The sequence below is a fragment of the Mesoplodon bidens genome, assembly GCF_964165515.1.
Source record: "Mesoplodon bidens genome assembly, chromosome: 19".
Taxonomy (NCBI): domain Eukaryota; kingdom Metazoa; phylum Chordata; class Mammalia; order Artiodactyla; family Ziphiidae; genus Mesoplodon; species Mesoplodon bidens.
Genome location: NC_138179.1, coordinates 2,709,551 through 2,733,979, shown reverse-complemented (window position 1 = coordinate 2,733,979; position 24,429 = coordinate 2,709,551).

The window sequence follows — 24,429 nt, the reverse complement described above, 5'->3', positions numbered from 1 at the left end:
GGAAGGAACCACATAGCACAGGGAGATCAGCTCTGTGGTTTGTGACCACCTAGAAGGGTGGGATAAGGAGGGTTGGAGGGAGACACAAGAAGGAGGGGATATGGGGATATATGTATATGTATAGCTGATTCACTTTGTTATTAAGCATAAACTAACACACTATTGTAAAGCAATTATACTCCAATAAAGATGTTAAAAAAATTCACCCATGTTTTTACAGGACTTGATAGTTTCTTGCTTTTTATTGCTGAATAAAAATTCCATTGTACGAATGTACCACAGCTCCTGGTTTATCCATTCACCTATTGAAGGACGTCTTGTTTGCTTCCAGTTTTTGGTGATTGTGAATAAAGCTGCTAAAACATTCATGTCCAAGTTTTCGTATGGCAAAAAATTTTAAATCAGTTGTATATATACCTGGGAATGTGACTGCTAGATGATATAGTAAGACTATGGTTAGCTTTATGAAGAAACTTCCAAACCATCTTCAAAGTGACCATATAATTTACATTCCCAACAGGAATGAATGAGTATTCCTGTTGCTCTGAAAGCTCTCAAGGTATTGGCATTGTCAGGTTTTGGGGGATTTTAGCCATTTTAATATTAGTGTAGTGGTGTCTTATTGTTGTTTTAATTTGTATTTGCCTAATGACACATGGTGTTGAGCATCTTTTCATGTGCTTATTTGCCACCTGTATATCTTCTTTGGAAAAGTCTGTTCATATCTTTTTCCCAAATCTATATGGCATTGTTGGTTTTCTTATTGTTGAGTTTGTTTTTTTTTCCTTTTATTATTTTTTTTTGCATATTTTCCCCTCTTTATTGAATTGCTAAATTTTGCCTTTAAAATGATGAATAGAGTACAAATTAAGTTTTACTTTGCTTTCCAATTACCTAATATAGTTAGACTTCCTATTTCCAATTCTTTTAAGATCTAGGTTTCATTTTATTTTAATTGAAGTATACTTGACTTACAACATGATGTTAATTTTAGGCATATAACATAGTGATTCGATATTTGTATACACTACAAAATGATCACCATGATAAGTCTAATTACCATCTGTCACCATACAAAGTTATTACATTATTGACTATATTTCCTATGCTGTACCCTACATACCCGTAGTATTTGACCTACTTATTTTATAACCAGAAGTTTGTACCTCTTAATCTCCCTCACCTATTTCACTCATCCTCACAGCCCCCTCCCCTCTGGTAAGCACCAGTTTGTGTTCTCTGTATCTATAAATCTGTTTCTGTATTGATTTCTTTGTTCATTTGTTTTGATTTTTTAGCTCCACATATAAGTGAAATCATATGGTATTTCTCTTTGTCTGTCTTATTTCACTTAGTTTACTACCCTCTAGGCTCATCCATGTTGTTGCAAATGGCAAGATTTCATTCCTTTGTATGGCTGAGTATATATATATATATTTCATATATTCTTTAACCATTCATCTATCCGTGGACATTTAGGTTACTTCCATATCTTGGCTATTATAAATAATGTTGCAGTGAACATAAGGCATGCGTACATCTTTTTGAATGAGTGTTTTTGTTTTCTTCAGAAAAATACCCAGGAGTGGAATTGCTGGGCCTTATGGTAGTTTTATTTTTACTTTTATGAGGAACCTCCATACTGTTTTCCATAGTTGCTTTACCAATTTACGTTCCCACCAATGGTGAAATAGTGTTCTCTTTTTCCAACATTCTCATCAACACTTGTTATTTGTTGTGTTTTTGATAGTAGTCATTCTGACAGGAGTGAAGTGATATCTCATTGTGGGTTTGATTTATATTTTCCTGATGATTAGTGATGTTGAGTATCTTTTCGTGTGTCTGTTGGCCATCCGTATGTCTTCTTTGGAAAAACCAGGAGACCACTCCCAGGCAGAGACTACATTTCTCAACTCCCCTTACAGCAAAGGATTCAGGTCCTCTGCCCATTTTTTTTTTTTTTTTTTTTTTTTTTTTTTTCTTTCTGCGGTATGCGGGCCTCTCACTCTTGTGGCCTCTCCCGTTGCGGAGCACAGGCTCCGGATGCGCAGGCCCAGCGGCCATAGCTCACGGGCCCAGCCGCTCCGCGGCATATGGGATCCTCCCAGACCGGGGCACGAACCCGTATCCCCTGCATCGGCAGGCGGACTCTCAACCACTGCGCCACCAGGGAGGCCCCTCTGCCCATTTTTAAATCAAGTTGTTTGAGATGTTCTGATATTGAGTTGTATGAGTTCTTTGTATATTTTGAATATTAACCTCCTATCTGATATGTCATTTACAAATATCATCTCTCATCTCCCATTCAGTATGCTGGCTTTGTTTTTTTGATAGTTTCCTTTGGTGTGCAAAAGAATTTTAGTTTGATATAGCTCCATTTGTTCATTTTTGCTTTTGTTTCCCTTGCTTGAGGGAACACATCCAAAAAATATTGCCAAGACCAATGTCAAAGAGCATACTGTATATGTTTTCTTCTAGGAGTTTTATGGTTTCAAGTCTTACATTTAAGTCTGTAATCAGTTTTGAGATTGTTTTTGTATGTGGTGTGAGAAAATGTTCTAGTTTCATTCTTTTGCATAGAGCTGTTCAGTTTTTACATCATTTATTTGAGTCTTTTTCCCAGTTGTACAGTCTTGCCTCCTTTGTCCTAGATTAACAGACCATGTAAGTGGAGACTATTTCTGGGCTCTCTGTTCCATTGATCTATGTGTCTGTTTTGTGTCTATGTTGTGCCAGTACCATATTGATTTGATTACTGTAACTTTGTATATGGTTTGAAATAATGGAGTGTGATACCTCCAGCTTTGTTCTTTTTCTCCAGATTGCTTTGGTTATTTGGATTCTTGTGTGGTTCCATACAAATTTTAGGATTATTTTTTCTAGTTCTGGAAAAATTCCATGTTAACTCTTCCAATCAATGAGCATGGCTTATCTTTCCATTTGTTTTTGTTGTCTTTAGTTTCTTTCATTTATGTCTTATAGTTTTCTGAGAACAAGTTTTTTACCTCTTTGGTTAGATTTATTCCTAGGTATTTTATTCTTTTTGAAGTAATTGTAATTTCTGATAGTTCATTGCTAGTATATAGAAAAGCAACAGATTTCTGTACATTAAATAATTAATTAATTTTTTATTGGAGTATAGTTGCTTTACAATTTGTATTAGTTCCTACTGTACAGCAAAGTGAATCAGCTATACAAATACATATATCTCCTCTTTTTTGGATCTGTATATTAATTTTGTAGCCTGCAACTTTACTGGATTAATTTATCAGTTCTAACAGTATTTTTTTGGTGATGTTTTTAAGATTTTCTCTATATAGTATCATGTCATCTACAAAAGGTGACAGTTTTACTTCTTCTTTTCCAATTTGTATTCCTTTCCTTTTCTTTTTTTTTTTTTTTTGGTCCCATTACTGTGGCCAGGACTTCCAATACTGTATTGAATTAAAGTGGGCATTCTTTTTTACTTTTAATTATTTAAAAACATTTTTTAACATCTTTATTGGAGTATAATTGCTTTACAATGGTGTGTTAGTTTCTGCTTTATAGCAAAGTGAATCAGCTATACATATACATATATCCCCATATCTCCTCCCTCTTGCGTCTCCTTCAGACCCCCCCTATTCCACCCTTCTAGGTGGTCACAAAGCACTGAGCTGATCTCTCTGTGCTATGTGGCTTCTTCCCACTACCTCTCTATTTTACATTTGGTAGTGTATATATGTCCATGACACTCTCTCATTTCGTCCCAGCTTACCCTTCCCCCTTCCCGTGTCCTCAAGTCCATTCTCTACATCAGTGTCTTCCTGTCCTGCCCCTAGATTCGTCAGAACAACTTCTTTTGTTTTAGATTCCATATATATGTGTTAGCATCCTTTCATGTGTTTGTTGGCAATCTGTATATCTTCTTTGGAGAAATGTCTATTTAGGTCTTCTGCCCATTTTTGGATTGGGTTGTTTTTGTTTTTGTTTTTAATATTGAGCTACATGAGCCGCTTGTAAATTTTGGAGATTAATCCTTTGTCAGTTGCTTCATTTGCAAATAATTTCTCTCATTCTGAGGGTTGTCTTTTCATCTTGTTTATGTTTTCCTTTGCTGTGCAAAAGTTTTTAAGTTTCTTTAGGTCCCATTTGTTTATTTTTGTTTTTGTTTCCATTTCTCTAGGAGGTGGGTCAAAAAGGATGTTGCTGTGATTTATATCATAGAGTGTTCTACCTATGTTTTCCTCTAAGTGTTTTATAGTGTCTGGCCTTACACTTAGGTCTTTAATCCATTTTGAGTTTATTTTTGTGTATGGTGTTAGGGAGTGTTCTAATTTCATTCTTTTACATGTAGTGGTCCAGTTTTCCCAACACCACTTAGTGAAAAGGCTGTCTTTTCTCCATTGTATATTCTTGCCTCCTTTATCAAAAATAAGGTGACCGTATGTGTGTGGGTTTATCTCTGTGCTTTCTATCCTGTTCCATTGATCTATAGTTCTGTTTTTGTGCTGTTACCATACTGTCTTGCTTACTGTAACTTTGTAGTATTGTCTGAAGTCAGGGAACCTGATTCATCCAGCTCCATTTTTCTTTCTCAAGATTGCTTTGGCTATTCAGGGTCTTTGGTATTGCCATACAAATTGTGAAATTTTTTGTTCTAGTTCTGTGAAAAATGCCATTGGTACAGAGATTGCATTGAATCCGTAATTTACTTTGGGTAGTATAGTCATTTTCACAATGTTAATTCTTCCAATCCAAGAACATGGTATATCCCTCCATCTGTTTGTCTCATCTTTAATTTCTTTCATCAGGGTCTTATAGTTTTCTGCATACAGATCTTTTGTCTCATTAGGTAGGTTATTCCTAGATATTTTATTCTTTTTGTTGCAATGGTAAGTGGGAGTGTTCCTTAATTTCTCTTTCAGATTTTTCACCATTAGTGTATAGGAATGCAAGAGATTTCTCTGCATTCATTTTGTATCCTTCTACCTTACCAAATTCATTGATTAGCTTTAGTAGTTTTCTGATAGCACATTTAGGATTCTCTATGTACAGTATCATGTCATCTGCAAACAGTGACAGCTTTACTTCTTCTTTTCCTATTTAGATTCCTTTTATTTCTTTTTCTTCTCTGATTGCTGTGGCTAAAACTTCCAAAACTATGTTGAATGTTGAATAATAGTGTTGAGAGTGGAAAACCTTGTCTTTTCCCTGATCTTAAAGGAAATGGTTTCCGTTTTTCACCATTGAGAAGGATTTGAGCTGCATGTTTGTCACATATGGACTTTATTATGTTGAGGTAAGGTCCCTCTATGCCTACTTTCTGGAAGGTTTTTATTATAAATGGGTGTTGAATTCTGTCAAAAGATTTTACTGCATCTATTGAGATGATCATATGGTTTTTCTCCTTCAATTTGTTAATATGGTGTATCACATTGATTGATTGAAGAATCCTTGCATTCCTAGGCTAAACCCCACTTGATCATGGTGTATGATCCTTTTAATGTGCTGTTGGATTCTGTTTGCTAGTATGTTGTTGAGGATTTTTGCATCTATGTTCATCAGTGATATTGGCCTGTAGTTTTCTTTCCTTGTGACATCTTAGTCTGGTTTTGGTATCAGGGTGATGGTGGCCTCGTAGAATCCATTTGGGAGTGTTCCTCCCTCATCTATATTTTGAAAAAAATTGAGAAGTACAGGTGTTAGCTCTTCTCTAAATGTTTGATAGAATTCGCCTGTGAAGCCATCTGGTCCTTGGCTTTTGTTTGTTGGAATATTTTTAATCACAGTTTCAATTTCAGTACTTGTGATTGGTCTGTTCATATTTTCTATTTCTTCCTGGTTCAGTCTCGAAAGGTTGTGCCTTTCTAAGAATTTGTCCATTTTTTCCCTGTTTTCCATTTTATTGGCATAGAGTTGCTTGTAGTAATCTCCTATGATCCTTTGTATTTCTGCAGTGCCCATTGTTACTTTTTCTTTTTTATTTCTAATTCTATTGATTTGAGTCTTCTCCCTTTTTTTCTTGCTGATTCTGGCTAATTGTTTATCAATTTTGTTTATCTTCTTGAAGAACCAGATTTTAGTTTTATTGATCTTTGCTATCATTTCCTTCATTTCTTTTTCATTTTTTTCTGATCTGATCTTTATGATTTTTTTCCTTCTGCTAACTCTGGGGCTTTTTTGTTCTTCTTTCTCTAATTGCTTTATGTGTAAGGTTAGGTTGTTTGTTTGAGATGTTTCTTGTTTCTTCAGGTAGGATTGTATTGCTGTAAACTTCCCTCTTAGAGCTGTTTTTGCTGCATCTCATAGGTTTTGGGTTGTCGTGTTTTTATTGTCCTTTGTTTCTACGTATTTTTTGATTTCCTCTTTGATTTCTTCAGTGATCTCTTGGTTATTTAGTAGTGTATTGTTTAGCCTCCAGGTGTTTGTATTTTTTACAGATTTTTTCCTCTAAATTATATCTAGTCTTATAACATTGTGGTCGGAAAAAATACTTGCTACGATTTCCATTTTCTTAGATTTACCTAGGCTTGATTTGTGACCCAAAATATGATCTACCCTGGAGAATGTTTCATGAGCAGTTGAGAAGAAAGTGTATTCTGTTGTTTTTCGATGGAATGTCCTATAAAGATCAATTAGGGCTTCCCTGGTGGCGCAGTGGTTGAGAGTCCGCCTGCCGATGCAGGGGACACGGGTTCGTGCCCCGGTCCGGGAAGATCCCACATGCCGCAGAGCGGCTAGGCCCGTGAGCCATGGCCGCTGAGCCTGTGCGTCCGGAGCCTGCGCTCCGCAAGGGGAGAGGCCACAACAGTGAGAGGCCCGCATAACGCAAAAAATAAAAAAAATAATAAAAAAAATAAAAAAAAAGATCAATTAAGTTCACCTTGTTTAATATATCATTTAAAGTTTGTATTTCCTTATTTATTTTCATTTTGGATGATCTGTCCATTGGTGAAAGTTAAAGTCCCTACTATGATTGTGTTACTGTCAATTTTCCCCTTTTATGTTGTTAACATTTGCCTTATGTATTGAGGTGGTCCTATGTTGGGTGCATAAATATTTACAATTGTTATATCTTCTTCTTGGATTGATCCCTTGATCTTTATATAGTGTGTTTCTTTGTCTCTTGTAATAGTCTTTATTTTAAAGTCTATTTTGTCTGATATGAGAATTGCTATTCCAGCTTTCTTTTGATTTCCATTTGCATGGAATATCTTTTTCCACCCCTCACTTTCAGTCTGTATGTGTCCCTAGGTCTGAAGTGGGTCTCTTGTAGACAGCATATATATGGTTCTTGTTTTTGTCTCCCTTCAGCCAGTCTATGTCTTTTGGTTGGAGCATTTAATCCTTTTACATTTAAGGTAATTATTTATATGTATGTTCCTATTACCATTTTCTTAAATGTTTTCCATTTGTTACTGTAGGTCTTTTCCTTATCTTGTGTTTTCTGCCTAGAGGAGTTCTTTAGCATTTGTTGTAAAGGTGGTTTAGTGGTGCTGAATTCTCTTAGCTTTTGCTTGTCTGTAAAGGTTTTAATTTCTCCATTGAATCTGAATGAGATCCTTGCTAGGTAGAGTAATCTTGGTTGTAGGTTTTTCCCTTTCATCACTTTAAATATCTCCTTCCACTCCCATCTGGCTTGCAGAGTTTCTGCTGAAAGATAAGGTGTTAACCTTATGGGGGTTCCCTTGTATGTTATTTTTTGTTTTTCCCTTGCTGCTTTTATTTTTTTTTTTGCATTTAATTTTTTTATAGTTTGATTATTATGTGTCTTGGCGTGTTTCTCCTTGGATTTACACTGTATGGGACTCTCTGCACTTCCTGGAGCTGCTTGACAATTTCCTTTCCCATATTAGGAAATTTTCAACTATTGTCTCATCAAATATTTTCTCAGTCCCTTTCTTTTTCTCTTCTTCTTCTGGGACCCCTATCATTCGAATGTTGGTGCACTTAATGTTTTTCCAGAGGCCTCTGAGACTGTCCTCAATTCTTTTCTTTCTTTTTTCTTTATTCTGCTCTGCAGTAGTTATTTCCATTATTTTATCTTCCAGGTCACTGATGCGTTCTTCTGCCTCAGTTATCCTGCTATTGATTCCTTCTAGAGAATTTTTAATTTCATTTATTGCATTGTTCATCATTGTTTGTTTGCTCCTTAGTTCTTCTAGGTCCTTTTTAAACGTTTCCTGTATTTTCTCTATTCTACTTCCAAGATTTGAATCATATTTACTAATCCTACTCTGAATTCTTTTTCAGGTAGACTGCCTATTTCTTCTTCATTTGTTTGTCTGGTGGGTTTTTACATTGCTTCTTCAACTGCTGTGTGTTTCTCTGTCTGCTCATTTTGCTTAACTTACTGTGTTTGGGCTCTTCTTTTCACAGGCTGCAGGTTCGTATTTCCCATTGTTTTTGGTGTCTGCTCCCAGTGGGTAAGGTTGGTTCAGTGGGTTGTGTAGGCTTCCTGGTGGAGGAGACTGGTGCCTGTGTTCTGGTGGATGATGCTGGATCTTGTCTTTCTGGTGGGCAAGTCCACATCTGGTGGTGTGTTTTGGGGTGTGTGTGACCTTATTATGATTTTAGGCAGCCTCTCTGTTAATGGATGGGTTTGTGTTCCTGTCTGGCTAGTTGTTTAGTATATGGTGTCCAGCACTGTAGCTTGCTGGTTGTTGAGTGGAGCTGGGTCTTATCATTGAGATGGAGATCTCTGAGGGAGCTTTTGCCATTTGATATTATGTGGGGCCGGGAGGTCTCTGGTGGACCAATGTTCTGAACTAGGCTCTCCCACCTAGGAGGCACAGCCCTGATGCCTGGCTAGAGCACTGACTCTGTCAGCCACATGACTCAGAAGAAAAGGGAGAAAAAAAGAAAGAAAGAAAGAAGGAAAGAAATAAAATGAAATAAAGTTATTAAAATAAAAAAAAATTTAATTATAAAAAATACGAAAAATTATAAAGTAATATAAAAAGAAAGAAAGAAGAGAGCAACCAAACCAAAAATCAAATCCACCAATTATAGCAAGTGCTAAAAACTATACTATAAACAAACGTCAACAACAACAAAAAAGGAGAGAACCCTAAGACAAATGGTTAAAGCAAAGCTATACAGACAAAATCACACAAAGAAGCATACACATACACACTCACAAAAAGAGAATAAGGAAAAACATATATCTTTTGGGAAGTCTAAGGTCTTCTGTCAGCATTTAGTAGGTGTTCTGTCAGAATTGTTCCACATGTAGATGTATTTCTAATGTATTTGTGGGGAGGAAGGTGATCTCCACATCTTACTCCTCTGCCATCTTGAAGGTTTCCTCCGGGATGGCTTTTGTCTCAGGAGCATATATATGATCTTGGATGACTTATTTCAGTTCTTTTTTCCTCACTTTCCTAATATGATTGTGGAGGCTTCTTGAATCCAAAATCTGATGTAGTAGGTCAGCAGGCTGGTGTCTGGGAAGAGTTGCAGCCCAAATGAAGGCTGCTGCTAGAATTCCCAGGGGAATGGACGTCTATGAATGAAGTAGCCTCCTTCAACCCTCACTTAACATCATCCGTAGCAACATCTCCACACTGCCTCTTCCATGATGTTGTTGTGACACTCTCTGTGCCTCAGTTCTTCTGTCTGGATTGGGGAGACATCACCATCCAGGATCTAGCCCAGAGGCATTCTTGTCTTGTTTCTGATCATAGAGGAAATGCTTTCAGCTTTTCACTGAGTATCATGTTGCCTTTGTCACATTTGGCCTTTATTATGTTGGGGTATGTTCCTTCTATGCCCACTTTTTTGAGAGTTTTTATCATGAATGAATGTTGCATTTTGTTAAAAGCTTTTTCTGCATCTATTAAAATGATCTTTATGGGTTTTATTCTTTAATTTGTTAATGTGGTGTATCACACTGATAGATTTGCAGACATTAAACCATCCTGACATCCCTGGGATAAATCCTTGATCACAATGTATGATCCTCTTAATGGAGTGTTGAATTCAGTTTGCTAGTATTTGCTAATGTTTGCTAATATTTTGTTAAGGATTTTTTCATATCTGTTTATCAGTGGCAGTGACCTGTCAGGGCATTCTTTGAATGCCTTCTCTTGTGGTTTCCTCTATTCCATGCCTTACTCATACAGCCAGCCAAAGAGCAATAAAAAAGAATGTTTACCTCAATTTTTGTCTTAACCCATTCTGGCTTCTATAACAAATTACCATAGATATGGTGGCTTAAAACAACAAATATTTATTTCTCACAGTTCTAAAGGCTGAACATCCAAGATAAAGTACTGGCAGATTTGGTATCTGGTAAGAACCCACTCCTTGATTAATAGTATGTCATCGTCTCCATGTGCCTTCACATGGCAGAAAGGGAGAGAAAGCTCTCTTGGGTCTCTGTTATAAGGGCACAATTTCATTCAGGAGATTTCCACCTTCATATCTAATCACCCCCAAAGACACCCCACACCTCCTAATTCCTTCATATTGGAGGTTAGGATTTCAACATGAATTGCGGGTGGGGGGACAAACATTCAGACTATAGCATTTTCTTTTTATCAGTTGTCCTGGCCCTTTTTATTTATTCTTTCAAGCACTTTGTTTTTGCATTACTTTTGTGGTTCCTGCGTCTACTACTATCTAATTAGATACAGATTTTAGAGCCAAGACAGTCTCGAGGGTTGGAAATAAAATCAAAGTCGAGCAAAATATGCAGTCAAATTATCAATGTGAGGAAGCCAAGCCAAACAAGATATTCCAGGTACCAGGAAACATAAGAATCTGAGAAACCAGAACATGTTTTCATTGTTGCATTATCCGTTGAGCTGATGTGACTAAGAACCTACACAGTTCTGTAGACTGAAACAGGATCTGTGACTGATGATTTATAAATAGGCATGGCCTTGTGGAGCTTACACTCTATGGGGAAGGAAGGCACCAGTCAAATACTTGTAAGATTTGGCTTAGGTCTGTACTTCACTGTTATCTCATAGATATTGTCTCTTTTAATATTTCCTTTACATATGAGCACAACCCCATACTCTCTGGACCTTACGTTCCAAAGAGTGGGCAGCAAACAAAGAGCCAATTTGAGACACATGGTCATTGAGACACATCATCACTGATGTGCTTTCTGGCAACTAGGCAAGAAAAGAAAGCAACCATTAAATGAAAACAGTGTTCATCTTGCTCAGTAATAAACAGAGCCTCTCTGTCTTCTTCCTTCAATGCTCACATCTGCAGCTGTCGGCAAACATTGCCCAGTGCCTTCCTGAACGTAGGAGGAGGGGAGAGTCTCAGGGCTTTGCTTATTCTCAGGATTCTGTTCCTCCTGCTCTTACTCTTTCTCCACCAGGTTTGAGAGGTCTGCATGGTCCCATCACTATCCTTCTCCCTCCTTTAAATTACATCTACTGCTGGTCAATCTCCCGGTCGGATTACCAGGGGAGCTGTTCACCACACACCAGTACTAATAAACCCACTTTTTCTGCATACTACCCTGGATATGGAAGCAGGGGAGGTACTAACACAGAGAGGGAATGTGACCTACCCAAGACTTCTCAGCAAATGCGTAACAGACTTCAGATCAGAACTCTGGTCTCCTCACTGGTGACTCTATGCTCTTTCCACTAAGTTATGTTTTTGTTTGAGTGTTTTGTTTTAAAATAGGGTATTTTAGCCAAGAAAAGTGTTCTGGATAGCTTCCATTTTCCTGTCTGAGAAGATTCTCTAACCTCCGGGAGGCTATAGGCAGCCTTTACATTGGCCCTTGTCCTTTGGCTTCCTGGTAGATTCAGCTAATGGGGAACCCTGGCTGGAGGCTAAGGGTGAGAAAATAATGAGATCAGAGTAGTCACACCCCCACTCTCTCATCGCTGGGCCAGGGGCTTTAGTCGTTGCATTCCTCCACTCAAGCCTCAGCTCGTGCTTCATGTCTCTCTCCTACAACTCTGAGCTCAGATAGCCACTCTCCCTCATACCCCTTCAGACCCAGAGCTGGTAATGGCTCCCAGCTATTATTTAGCTCTTGCACATTTCCCCTTCCCCTGTGTTGATTTCCCTTAACTCTCCCCACCCTTTTGTAAATAGTCATTTTATTATTTTTTTCCTCAATTGCCTCACTTGAGGGTGTCCTGTTTTCTATCAGAACCAGAATTGATACAGAAGGCTAGTGAAGGAATGTCTCTATTCGTTTCAGCCATAAGGCAGTTTTTCCCTGAACTTTTTTTACTGTCCTCAAGTTTGCTAATGAGCATATTTCACATCTTAAGAAATATGTTTGCTGTGAAATATGTTTCCTCCTGAGAAAGGAGCAGAAACCACAGAAGCCCATTCTCTCCCACCTCAAGTTATCCCATTGAGTCTTCAGAGGAAAGTTCCACAAATTTCAAGGGGGAAACACCATTCCCACACATAAGATACAGTGTGGACATTCATGGAGAGGATCTTCACTTCAGGATAACAGAAAATTATGGGCTAGTAAGGAAAGACTCTCCTGGACCAGTCTTTGGGAGAGCAAATGTTGGTCCTTTGCCTACACAGCCTTTTACAGTCCCCTGATGAAAAACGTACTTGACACTGAACTGCAAGTGCTTGTTTTCTGTGAACAGCAGGAGTATACTGAACTGCAGGTTCTCCTTCATGGAGGCCCCAAGGTATGTGACTTCTAGCCTACTAGCACAGTAAACTCTCTTGAAAGGTCCTAAAGGAATGTCTCCAATGACCAAGCAGCAGTCTCAAGAAATCTGTGGGCAACTCCTAGGCACTGCAGTTTCAACATCTTCATCTCACCATCATCCAGTGTCATGTGTTTCTCCATCCCATGCTGTATCAAAGCCACTTAAAAGCTCTGTCAGTGAATGCATCTCCAAGCAACGTAGGACCCATCAAAGCACAAGGCCTGTACAATGTCAGTGTGCCATGATCATGACCCACTGTCTGAAAACAACTCTGCTACAAGACAATTACCTGGTTTAGCCAATCTGGCCCAGATAATTCCAGTGTTATTGTTATTCGCTGAAAAACTGTTTTAACTTCCCAAAGCTTTTCCAAGTCCTCTATTTCCTTAGATCCACCTTGCAAACCTATACTGTTGGCAGGACAACTGCTGTTATCCTGTTTTCACAGAGAGATGAGGAAACTGAGATCATGATTTAAGTTCTCAGAGCTAGCTGTTGGCAGGACTGGGATTCAAAAGTAGGTCTTATGTTCCCTGCATTCCTGCCCCCTCCTTTCTACGACATTAACTTTCAATTCAGGATGTTTGTATGCACAGCTTTCAATGTTCTTACTGACAGTGCTCCTAACAATATTTTAACAGTGTTCCTTTTCTTGATGCAGCTATAAGAAATTACAAGCCAATTGTGTGTTCAAAAGGTTTATATTCTTTTAGGTTAAAAATTTATTTATAAAACATTTTACCGTTGGAAGTGTAAAGTGATTGTGGTTAGAATTTCAAAATACCTCACAAAACGCTAATATTGTAGAGGAAGTCATATCAGCAGCATCACTGGACCCCAAATTCTGCTACACTCTACTTCCCTCACCTCGAACATGAACCTCTGCCCAGCCCTGATAATCCTGGAGCCTCCCAGAGGGGCTAACTAAGAATGAGGTGCATCCATTGCATCCATGCCATGATCCACGAGAGAGGCCTACCAGCAGCCTTTCCAAGGACTGGTTTCCCCTGAGTCGAGTATTCTCAGTGGATAAGCAGCTTCCCTAAGTCAGGCCCAAGATTCTCCCTTTGAAACCCTTCTGCCCACAAAGTTGTACATATCAGGTGTCCTGGCACTGAATGACCACGGGAGAAAGAAGCCCCGTTGCCATTGACTACCCTCTCCTTCTGTATGGGAGCAAAGGGGGTTCCATGTTGCTCACCAAGTGAAAAGATCTGTGCACAAGCTGTGAGAGGAAAGAAGTTGTTCCCATTGAGCGCCTTTATTTTTTCACTTCACCATGTTCACCAGCAGAGGTGAAATTCAGGTAAGCTCCACCATCCCCAACCTCCACAATTCACTTGTCACCCCAACTAATCCTCTCTGCACATCAGCGCCAACATGGGAGACCAGCTCTTCAAGATTCTCTGACCATCAAGGATGTACCCAGCACTGTCCTAGGCCCTGAAAGAGAGATGAATGAGGTTCAATCTCCATCCTTGAATGTCTTTTCAAGATGGACCTGGAACAGTTAGCAAAATGGAATAAAGAGAAGAGAACTGGTATTTTTAAACAACATTCCTTCCAAGGTTGCTATCTGGAAAAACACACTTTCCTTTTTTTTTTTTTTCTTTCTTCTCAGAACCTTAACTGATCTGCTTAAGCGAAGGTGGACACGGATCTGAGCTGGGGAAAAGGAGGTGGCAGGACCAAACATGAGGTGAAAATTAATTACATTTCCTGGGGTTAATCTCAGAGGTCAGGGGTGAAAAGGAGACGAGAGAGGCGAGGAAGAGTGAGAAACTGGTGAGCTGGTGCTTTGCCCGGAGCACGGTGTCGAGGCAGCTATGAAGCATCTCCAGAGCAAAATGGCTGAGGCTTTTAGAAGGGAGGTGTCTAAGGTTGACTTTGAATTGTTTGCATCACTGCAATGTAAATTCCCTCCATTCTTCCTTCCAACAAAATCCACTCTGCACAAATTGCCTCATGTGAGTGGGGTTTTGTAAATACAGAGGAACGGCCTGCATCTCCTGTCTGGGCTGAGGTGGTGAGGAACCCAGCCCACTGGAGGGCACACATAGGATGTGACAACCCACAAGCCAAGGAGGCAGTCGTCTAGCCCAATGTGACCACTATTTCTGAAAACACTGGGGGCAGGGATGTGTGGTCTGCACTTCTACCAAGCATGGAATTGGAAGTTCAAGAAGATTGTTCGAGTCCTTAAGGGTGAAGTGACCTTTGTCATCTGTGCTGCTCTGAAAAAAAAAAAAAATTTGGTGAAATGTTAAAAATGTTTTAGTAGAGGTTAGGAAATATTGTTACAGGCTCTGACAAGGAAACTAAAGCAACAAGAGAGTGGGGAGCAGGGTTGAGAGGGCTTCACAGACTAAGGACATTTCTGCAGGGCTTGAAAGAAGAGTAGCATTTCACCAGATTGGGAAGGGTGGGCAGGAGAGCAGGAGGGAGGAAGAAGGAAGGGTACTCTAGGTAGAGCTAATAGCTGAGGCCAGGGTTTCTCCACTTTGGCCCGATTGACATTTTCGGTTAGATATTCCATTCATGTAAGGAGCAGTTTGGTGTGTTGTGAGAAGCGTAGCTGCATTCTTGGCCTCTACTCACCAAGTATCAGTAGCACACCCACCCCCACAAACAAAAATATCTCCAGATATTGCCAAATGTCCCCGAGGATAAGGCACATTTGGGGATGAAGTTCCATGAGGCTGAAGCCCAGGGTCCATAGACATCAGTAGATAAGGTAAGACAAAGACAAGGTGGGCCAATCATTTGTGCCCAGGTGGTGGAAGGGGGCTCAATGCTTGCCATGAACTTGACATTGTTTTCTATGTCCTGACAATTCAGATGGGAATTTTAAGCATCAATGTCACAGTTTAATATAAGTTTCAAAAAGATAACCAGAAGTGATATTGATGATGACTTGGAGGGGTGGAGCCTGGGGTCAGAGAATTCAGTGTGATGGTTGATACGTCTGATAAGAAAAGAAATACATCCAACCCTGCTTCCTTGTCACTGTGTCTGCAGACTAGTCCACGACTCTTACCCTAAGGACTTCCGCTTAGGCCCAGCCAAACCTGCCTGCCCTCCACTCAGCACTACTAGCGTGTTTCTCTGAAGGCTGAGAACACCTGCAGCTTTGCCCCCCTTATTTTAGCAGCAATTCGTGAAGCAGCCAGAAGCTTACATGCAGAAGCCCTTTCAACTGTTTGTTGTGTTGTTGCTAACGAGCCTGAGGTCTAAAAGGGATTCCCAGGGCCTGTTGGCTAGTTATCTGCCGCCCAGGGAGCCAGGAACACACTGTGTAGTAGGGGCTGCTCGGCTTAAGAGCCTCGGTGAGAAGTGGTGGTTATTTAAAGCCTCCGGCAGTAGTGTCAATGTCGTGTGGCTTTTTTTTTTTTTTTTTAAGGTGCTTTAGTGGGCCAAGAGTAACCCCTGGCTGATTCTTCCACTTAGCCTTGCTAATTTGGGATTTGTGCTACAATTATAAACAGTTATTACAGCATCTCCAGATTCAGTTCCTCACTCCTCGCTCCTCACTCAGCGTCCACAGGGGTTTCTCTCGATTCTTAAAGTCTGCTCTTAGGTCCTAGAAGCGACTCCCAGGTCCTTGCCATTTGGCCCTCTCTGTCTTCAAAGGTGACTTAGGGAATCTGGCTTCGGACTGTTCGGGATTTTGGTAGTTGAGTTTTCTCCTTTGGGAGCGAGACCCCATGGGAAGTAAGTTCAGGAGGATTTCTAACACATTTGGGACAAACGAAATGTCCTTGATTTTGAAGAATACATGTAATTCAACAAATATGTATTGAAGGTCTACCATGGTCCAAGCAGTGAAGAGAGCTTACTAAAACACCCATCCCAGCTGAGTTTACAAAGACAATCACCTCCAACTATGGCACGCAAAGGAATCCATTCCTTTATTTACTCATTCAATTATTTAATCAGCTATATGTGGGGCACATTCTCTGCACAGGCACAATAGTCTTAGGTATGCAATGAAGGAAGAGCACAATCCCTGGCCTAGAGAAGCTTATAGGCTGGACTAATAAACCAAGGGCACAAAAGAGCTACCATACTATGAGATACTGATTATAATAGATCTGTCTCATATGCATGCTAAACAAGGGCAAAGAGCAGAAGTTCCTAAACTCTCCCTGGGAGTCAAGGACAGCTTTCCAGAAGATAATTTGCTCACTTAGAGCTGAAAAGCTGAGACGAGGTCTTTTTTGTTTGTTTGTTTTTAACAATGATTTTTAAAATTAATTTATTTTTTGGCTGCATTGAGGTTTCGTTGCTGAGTGCAGGCTTTCTCTAGTTGCGGTGAGCGGCCGCTACTCTTCGCTGTGTTGCACAGGCTTCTCATTGCAGTGGCTTCTCTTGTTGCAGAGCACAGGCTCTAGGCACACGGGCTTCAGTAATTGTGGCATGTAGGCTCAGTAGTTGTGGCTCGCGGGCTCTAGAGCACAGGCTCAGTAGTTGTGGTGCACGGGCTTAGTTGTTCCGCGGCATGTGGGATCTTCCCCAACCAGAGCTCGAACTTGTGTCTCCTGCATTGGCAGGTGGATTCTTAACCACTGCACCACCAGGGAAGTCTCCAGGTCTGTTTTTAATGTGCCATTATATTCCTTGTGCTTAGTAAAGTGCCTCTTGCACAGTGGGCACTCAGAAACTTGTTGAATGAATGAATGAATGAATGAGGCAGTGATTATGCGGACATTTGGAGGCTCCATATGGTCCTGACACCAAGAAATACAAGATGCCCAATCTTGTAGTGGCAATGAGTACCAGCAAGGGTAACTTCACAAATGCCAAGACCCCTAATTTTTCTAATAAGCTCAGAATACAGTCAGTCGCCAAGATATTCATGAGTTGTTGCCTTTGAAATAGTTCCTTAGAGCAATGTGCCTCTCATTTTAATGTTAGTATAAAGCAAAAGAACATTTTCCTTGATTGTCTTATCCTTCAGGAATAGAGCATGGAAAACAAGCATGTAACTCCTCAAAACTCTGGAAAATACTAGATGGGACTCAAAGGTCTGGGCATGTTCCCTTTGGCTTGGATCCTTCAGAACCCTCAAAGTCCTTTGCAGCAAAACTCTGTTCAAAGTACAAGATATTTCACGCCCTAATGCTTGCCATGGAAAAAGCTCTAATGTAGTGAAACTACATGGGACTGGGGGTTATGAGGACACAGGATTTTTTCTTTTAACCCCAGGCAAATCTCTTTCCCTCTTGGAGCATCAGCTCCCTTCTCTACCCTGCCTCGGCATCATAGTCACAATGAGGATCAAATGAGATGGAGGATGTAAATGCTTTGAAGGAGGCCAAAGGCTGTACAAATGCTCCACTGAACAGCTATTGATTGAGCACTCCCCTGGACTATTTGAGGAGCCACAGTGACAGGAGCTGGACCCTGCTGTCAATGATCTTGCTCGCTATTTGGAAAGACGTACATGAACACAGAAATTTATAATACCTGGCAGAATGCGATAAATTCTACAATTCTGAAAGAACCTTTAAAACCTTGAATGAGATTGATGAGAAAAGACCCAAACGGGTTAGATTGAAAACACTTTCTATTAGTTTCTTATTGCTGCATAACAAATTACCACAAATATGATGGCTTAAAGAAACAGCCATTTACTTCACAATTCTGGTTGGTCTGAAATCTGGACACAGTGTAGTTGGGTTCTCCACTCAGGGTCTTTCAGGCTGAGATGGAAGTGTCACCTGGCTCTCTTCTCATCTGGAGCTCATGGTCCTCTAGCTTATGTGGTTGTTGGCCAAATTCAGTTCCTCGTTCCTGGTTCGGTGTCAATGGGGGTTTCTCTCAATTCTTAAGGTCTGCTCTTAGGTCCTAGAAGTGACTCCCAGGTCCTAGCCATTTGGCCCTCTTCATCTTCAAAGGCAGCAACAACAGCAACAGTAGCCCTCCCCCAAGTTGGATTTCCTCCTTCAGGAAGAGCCCAATATTTTTTCCCTTCTGAAAATACATCACTCAGAACAATGCTGGGTGCATACATTTTCAATAGAAAAATCGGAGCGATGTGTCCTGGATTTTCAGAGATAGTCCCAATTTCAAGTAGATGGTCCCAATGTCAGCTCATGTCTTTGATGTTGGTTCTGAACATTTTTTTTTTACCACATTTAGAATTCAGAGAGCACGAGCAGAAAATAGAAGAATGGTTTCATTTCTCTTTGAAGATATATAACATTTCTCTCCTAGGGAAAGTAGGTATAGCCACCACACAAGAAAGTGTCATTAACATTGTCTAATCAGTATATGTAGAATTCCTTGGCCACCCCTTCTGAGAAATGAAAGACTCTTTAGAAAGCTGCCAGAACTCCTTATGGTACTGTTCCCTATGGTACACACACACACACACACACACACACACACACACACAATGGGATTTGATTGTGATAATTATTTCCTTACTTTATTGACATATTTTTCTGCTTGTGATTATCTGAGATCTTAAGGAATTGAAATACCTCATAAGGAAATACAGAGCAATTGTTCAGATGAGCTGGTAGTATGTCATTTGACCTTAATATTATCCAGAGAGAGTCATGTAACCTAGCACTTCCCAACCTTTCCCCAATCCTTTCACACCGTGGCAAGCACAGAAAATAAGATGTGGATGGCACAACATGGTGATTAGATGAAGCTGCTCACAGAGACCATTGCCTTGGGGCTCTGACTACTCTCACACCATTTCAGGCTGTGAGAGCTGAAGGAGACAGGACGTCCACATACCGATAATCCATTTGACACCCAGACATGCCAGTCAGGAAGCTCTTCTTGACTCAGTAATTGAGTATTGTCAGGTGTTCAATTTAATAACCATTCACTGAGTGTTTATTATGTGTCAAACATTGAGCTTAGGGGGTAGGAACACAGAGATGAAGAAAAGACTGCCATCACCCTCAAAGAACTCATCATCTAGGATATTAGGACAGAAAATCCTTTTCATCTTTTGTGCAAATCCAGTTGGTTGGTAATGGCCACTGAAGCACTAGATGAGAATGCTTCTGAAGCCTCCAAGTGCAGAAGGAAAAAAAATATGTCCACCAGTGGGTAAGGGGGAGGAATAAATTGGGAGATTGGGAATGACATATATGCACTACTATATATAAAATAAATAACTAATAAGGACCTACTGTATAGCACAGGGAACTCTACTCAGTACTCTGTAATGACCTATATGGGAAAAGAATCTAAAAAAGAGTGGATATATATGTATAACTGATTCACTTTTCTGTACACCTGAAACTAACACAACATTGTAAATCAACTATACTCCAATAAAAATTTTTTAAAGATTGAAATCTACAAAAAAATATAAAAGATATAAGAGCATTAAAAAAAATACCTGCCACGTGAGGAAACAGGGAAAGTAGCGAAAGAATGCAGGCCACATACTTGCCAAATCTGTTCCTTTAACTTCAGTATATGATATTATTTAAAGTCCATTATAGGTTCTACTTTCAATTGTGCCACATTATTCATATTGTGTTTTCAGTACCCTCCCAGTAATTACCATTGTGTTTAGTAATCAACAGCACTGATTTACGCAAGTTACATTCAGTCAATCATTCTAGCACTTAAAAACAATAGCTTTGAATGGAGTTATTTCCTGGGAGAATGTTAAATGTTTCCGAGTTCAGATATCCAAGGAAAGGCGGCTCCCTGTGTGTAAGGGAGGAGAATGAAAAGTTTTCTGGCAGCTGGACCAAGATAAAGTGTTCAAGTAAGTGCTGTTGTGGCTTGGGAGTGAATGGGAGTAACTCACTGTTTCCTGCCTAAAATTGTGCTGTTGGATGCATTCAGCCGCCTTACGCAGCAAACTTATCCAAATTTTTAATTACTGATAGAAATCCTGATAGAGTCCTCAAGGGATCAGAAATAGCTGTTAGCCATTCTGTCTTCAAACAATTGCAGGTAGAAACAGAATAGAAAGGTAGCTGGGGCAAGTGATTCCAAGGGAACTCCTTCAGGTTCAATGTATTGCCTAAGCCTCACGCCACTGAGCTGGTTGCCCTTGGATCTGGGTTCCAACCCAAGATATTTAAGTTACTAGGGCCGACTCTAAAGTCCAATTTTTTTCAATAGACTAAAGGCTGGGCCCAAAGCCTGGGAAAGGACGGAAGGAAGGGTTAGACCCAATAGTGGACAATGTTGTGGTCTTTACAGTAATTGAAGGAGAGGAGATGGAAGAAAACTGCCCCTTACATAGTACATATTCTGAACCAGATGCTTTAGATCTTACTCTAAATGTAAAGGAAGTAACTTTTAAATACAGGTAAATGGCTTTTGAAGGTGCTTACAAACTTGGGCCAGGAAAGGGGTACAACACCTATTGCTCATAGTTGTGGCATAAGAACCCTAAAAGACAGTCCTCACATGCACCATGCAAAGAGAGACTCAGGTCAGAAACAAACAGATCACCGTAAATCTAGACACCAATCCAAACAGGGGGGGCAAAAAAACAAAGTTCAGGTTTGCAGATAAAATTGGCAAGGATCTTTCCACCTCTCATCATTCCAGACCTGACTCTCAGAATCCCAGCCAAGACCAGAGATGGCCTACCTATCCCCATGTGTCCATGAGAGAAATTCAATAGGTCCTGCCAGTTTAAAAGCTTTTCAGTGAGGCTGTAACTTTCTTAAGGAGAGTGATGAAATGAACAAGGTCAAACTCACTTTCCCACTGCATTCCCATTCAGCCACTAGGGTGGTTGAAATGTATTCCATTGAAAACATTGGTAGAGATTAAATGTACTATTTTCTTCCCAAGGGGTTAATTCTTCAAAAGTAAAAACAACAACTGAAAAAAAAAATGGTGAACCAATTTTAGAGGAAAAAGAGCATGTGGGAAGAAGACAATGAGCATTATATTTCTTTGGGTTGATTCTCCTCTGCTTTAGCCAAGACTCATAAAGTTGCCTCTCATTTTAAATAAGAATGGCATAGCAAGTTCACCCCATCCATCATCAGTTGCAGAAAGACAACTGTTTATAAAAAGAGTTTATTAACTGATGTAATTGGATTCTCTTGAGGAACACAGTAACCTCAACTTACGAACTGTCTGTATATGTAGTCTGTGATATAAGTTATGCTAAGCAGAAACTCTAACTGCATCACCAGTGGACAAAGATTTGAACTATTTCCCTACCTTTTAAAATAAACTAAAAACATCTCCTTCCTTAGACATACAAATTTTCAGGATACAAATGCCTTTATAAATATCATCATATGTAATCCTCGGCATGATCCCCATGATACCAGTTAATTAACCTGGGGCTTGATCAGGCTAAATGTCTTTTTAAGGCCACCCAAAGCTAGGACTTTTATCCAGGTCCTCTAATTGCAGAATATGATATTAAAAGTCCATTATAGGCTCTACTTTCAACTGTGACATATTATTCATATGAGTATACTGTGTTTTCATTATCCTCCGAAGCAATTACTATTGTGTTTAGTTTTATCCAGTTCTTTGGACGCCCAAATAAGGAGCTTTTCCCATCAAACCAGAGAGATCTGAACAAATGTCTACAACCTCTTCCTCCCTCTCCCTGGGAACACAGGCTGAATGAAGTTGGGATCATGACCATTTGTTATTTATGTTATACAAAGTGGAACTTGGTTCCTTCCGTTGAAAATTAAATGTAGATTAAACAAGATTGAAGAGCTGATCTCCATTTCTCTGAGAGCAGAAGGAGAAAAGATTGATTTGACTTACAGCTGCAGGGATTTGCAAGCTGCACAGAAAGAGTGCTGAGAGCACTGAGCTTTAAAGGGTGGACGCCGGCTGAATCCACAGAATGAGACATCTGGCAAAATGGAGCACATTTGCTCTTTAGGTCTGGAGATGTGTATATAGTAATCCATGCAGATGCTAGCAAGGGCACTTTAGGTCCTTTCAATTATCATAGTAATTTTGGTGCAGAACAGGCGGCCAGCATGGGTGTGTAGAGGACGAATTGTGTGTCCTCTCTCACCCTTGAGCTCTGGACTGATAAGATCAAATACCATTAAGAACCACAGACCCAGGGGCTTCCCTGGTGGCGCAGTGGTTGAGAGTCCGCCTGCCGATGCAGGGGACACGGGTTCGTGCCCCGGTCTGGGAAGATCCCACATGCCGCAGAGCGGCTAGGCCCGTGAGCCATGGCTGCTGAGCCTGCGCATCCGGAGCCTGTGCTCTGCAAGGGGAGAGGCCACAACAGTGAGAGGCCCGCCTACCGCAAAAAAAAAAAAAAAAAAAAAGAACCACAGACCCTCATTTCCAGAGGATGCATAGCTAGGACCCAGGCCTTGGAAGAGAAGAGGGGACAGGGAGACACAGCTGACACCCAGCTGAGAGGAGACACCACTTACAAGTTTCACTTCGCCCCAGGTTTGTTAGGGGCGGGCCTGTACACCTGGAAGACCTACAGGAGCTTTCCCCATGAGAGCTCATTCCTGCACCTGAGAACCAAGGCCTAGAGGGGGTCAGGTGGTGGCAGGACTCACAGTCAACTAGGACGGAGTAGAGGCAATTGTGAGAAACCTTGAGCCTGGGGTGGGTAGGGACAGATATAAAGGACACGTGTATCTCTCACATTTTGCCTGGGGAAGCCGAGGACTTATCTCCTCTCCAGTGGTAACAGACCTGGGAACCAAGGCCTAGATACACATATCAGACAATCTCTTCCCATAACTTCAAATATTACTGAGATGCTCTGGACTCCAAAATCTTTATCTTCAGTCCAGACCCTTCTCCAGTGCTCTAGGCCAGGGGTCAGCAACCTTTTCTTGAAAAGGTTCACATAAATGCTCTATTGCACTCCTGTAGATCTTCCCATTCAAAATAGAAGGAAAAGAGAGGCTCAAAGAACTATCTGATCCACAACAATTCTGAAACTGATCAGGGCTAATGGTAGCAATTCCTTGATTAGACTCTAGTCCTGGGAATTCTATTCCATGGCTCTTGGCTCTGCCTTTTGGACTCTTGATACTTCTCTTCCCTTGAAAAATAGCTCAAGTTTTCAACTTCCTCAGGCTGTTTTCTCCTTGTAGAAGTTTGGGAGTCCAAAGGATGCGTTTTGATTTTGTGTTATCTATGTCTCTTTTAGTCCAAGCTGGTAGTGTTTCTGACAACAAAATTCTCTTAAGAAGTTTGTGAGTCTTCTATGAATGGTATCGGAGTTAGACAAAAGCTGTATTCACAAATCTCTTCAAAATAAGTACCTGTCTTAGTTTACTTGGGCTGCTTTAACAAAATAGCACAGACTGGATGGGTTATTTCTCATAGATCTGGAGGCCAAAAGTCCAAGACCAGGGTGCCGGTGCAGTTGGTTTCTGATGAGGGCCGTTTTCTGATTGTAGGTGGCTAACTTCTTACTGTATCCTCACTTGGTGAAAGGGGCTAAGAAGCTCTGTGGGGTCTCTTTACGAATCCCAAAGATCACCTCCCAAAGGCCTTACCCCCTATTACAATCACCTTCAGCAGTTAGGATCTTAACATTGGAATTTGGGACGGGAGGGAGGACACAAACATTCAGACCATAGTGTATCTGGCTTCTGATGAAGGTCTTGGGGGACAACAACCTTAGACTCTCTATTGTTTGACTAAAGCGTTTTCTGATCTTTGAGACCTTAAGGAATTTTACAGTCCTATCCTCAGCTTCATACTTAGGCAATGTTTTTCTGACAGTGCTCTGGGCTTGATGTTTGCCAAAACCCATATCTTGATTTTAGCATTAACCACCATCTGAGCAGAGGGCTGGGAATTTTCAAGACCCGCAAGTTCT